This window comes from Aplysia californica, unplaced genomic scaffold (assembly GCF_000002075.1).
Source record: "Aplysia californica isolate F4 #8 unplaced genomic scaffold, AplCal3.0 scaffold01359, whole genome shotgun sequence".
In the NCBI taxonomy this organism is placed as follows: domain Eukaryota; kingdom Metazoa; phylum Mollusca; class Gastropoda; order Aplysiida; family Aplysiidae; genus Aplysia; species Aplysia californica.
In genome coordinates this window covers 60,929-63,592 of record NW_004798629.1, presented here as the reverse complement: position 1 = coordinate 63,592, position 2,664 = coordinate 60,929, and positions in this window count along the sequence as shown.

The following is a 2,664-nucleotide window of genomic DNA, read 5'->3' as shown; positions in this document are numbered from 1 at the left end:
TGTGTGTGTGTGTGTGTGTGTGTGTGTGTGTGTGTGTGTGTGTGTGTGTGTATTTGTGTACGTATGTTTGTGTGTGTTTGTGTGTTTGTGTGTGCATACGTTTGTGTCTGTTTCTGAGTCCGTACGTTTGTGTGTGTGTGTGTATACTTTTTATGTGTTATTTTGTATGTGTTTCCGTGTGTGTGTTTGTGTTAGTGCGCGTTTGTTTGGGTATGTGTGTAAGTGCGTTTGTGTGTGTGTGTTGTGTTTGTGTATGTGTGTGTATGTTGTGTTTGTGTATGTGTGTGTATGTGTATGTATGTATGTGTCTGTTTGTGTGTGTATGTTGTGTTTGTGTATGTGTGTGTATGTGTATGTATGTATGTGTCTGTTTGTGTGTGTGTGTGTATGTGTGTTTGTCGTGTTTGCTTCTTGTGTATGTGTGTGTTTGTGTGTGTCCTAATGTGACTTTTTTTCAGTTTTGTAATCTGTGGTATAGGTTGCATGTGCTCAAGAAATTCTTTGGTAAAATTCAAGTATTAAAACGTTGTGGGTGGTTAGCGGGTGCTCTTGTGTGGTTTGCTCCTTCTTTCCTATCAAACATCTATCGTCCTTATCTCCCCTCCTTCTTTGTTGTGTTTGTAACACCTCTAATCTTCTGGCGCTCATATGACCTTATGCAGTTGCGAGCGCCGTAAAACCTCTACTAAAAATAATTAAATGTTGAAAAAAGCGACAAAAAATCCATGATGTAGGCAAATGATGTGGACCAATCAGAGACGGAGCACTTGGCCACTAATTCCTTACTAAATGTCATAGACACCTAAAAAACCGTGTACCTTATTTTCATAACTTTCTGTGAATTTTGTTATCACTTTTTTTCCATCAACAGAGACATTCCTTACCTGGACCGTTTGTACAGGACACACAGTTGAAGACGTGATCATCCAAAGAATATGTTGAACCACACATATATATATATATAATTACATTATGTGAGGCATCGTGGTGAAATGAGGCACTCGTCAAAATAGTAAGATCGGAGAAATCCTCTTTTTTCGGCCAGTTTGAAATTTTTTTTCTTCGAATTTTGTGTTTTTTTGGCTCAACACCTTGTATGTCCATTCAAAAACACTTTTATTTGTGGATTTTATGGAAAAACGTTGATTTTAGGCATAACTAATTTAAATTTTCAGTTTCTATGGACTCTTAATGGAAGCCACCACACTATGGTAGCCATTTTCTTGTTAATTTTATCTGTGAAACCAGGCGACCCCAGCTCCTTCAATGGCAAATATCTCGACTTCTATTCCTCATAAATGCATATTTTGTCCATCAAAAACACGGCAAATGATCAACCTTTCTGATGATACCAATAACTCCTAGTGCCCAAACATTTCACTGCGTTGTGACTCACATATATATATATTATATGTTACTTTTTGCACGTACATGCCTGTGACGTTTTTAAAAATCCCTATTGGGATGTTTGGTTGTTTTTTTTGTTTGTTTTTTTTTGGTTTTTTTAATGTTTTGTTTTAATTTGATTTGTTTTGTTTTGTCTTATTTTTTTTGGGGGGGGGGGGCTGGGGGCTGTTGTTGTTTTTTTGTTTTTGTTTTTTGTTTGTTTGTTTGTTTTTAATCAAATATCTCCGTATTTCTGTACAGTAGCTTGTAAACACTTGGCGAAGACCATAAAACAGAATTTCTGCTTTTTATCCAATCTTGACCTTATCATGTTCGTTTCTTTCTTATTTTTTTAATGACGGGCAATAATAATAAAGTAATTTCACAATAATTGACAGTTTCTTAAGTTTGTTTTTCGGAAAGACCCCGCGCTCCTCGGTTATTCGTTGACAACTTCCTGATATGTTGCAGATCTCCGTGTAGAAATTCTCAGGTAAGATCTATGGAAAGACAGCTGCAGCTGGTTAAACTTTACTAGAAAAGTGGGCCAGTGGAAACAGTTTCAAGTTTTCCCCGCCCAAGATGGTCGCACTGTTCTTGTGCCGATCCAGCAGACGTGTTCTGTAATCAGATTTGACATTGTATGGGGAAGGATTCCCGTCCAGAACCAGGCTTGTTTCCTCGGAATTATCTTTGACGAAAAAACGAAAAAAAAACTAACATTTGTGCGGCGCTTTAAAAATCTTATCTCATCTTCCTCCTTTACCGTTCCCTTGTCCGATTCAGGCTTGACTATGGCTGTCAAGTCTATAGATCGGCAAGAACTTTCATAAATATTAAAAATACCAGACCCCCGTACAAAACCAAGACCAGTGGGTGGTTGGCGGGTGCTCTGGTGTGGTTTGCTCCTTCTTTCTTCCTATGAAACATTTATCGTCCTTGTCTCCCCTTTTTCTTTTTTATGATTGTTACTCTCTTGTAACACCTCTAATCTTCTGGCACTCAGATGCGAGCGCTGTAAAATCTCTACAAAAACTAAACTTAAAAAAAAGAAGACCCCCATACCTCGCCCTAGAGGCTTTCCGCACTTGTCCAGTGGAGAGCCTCCAGGCCTTACCATTTCTCTATTTTTCACCATTTCCCCCCTTGCTTTTTTTTCTACATAATTTGACTGTGTAAAACGGTCACCTATCCAAGTCCAATGCGACCACGGCCAGGCGTGGGTCACTCATTGCGTGGGTCACTCATTGCGTGGGTCACTCATTGCGTGGGTCACTC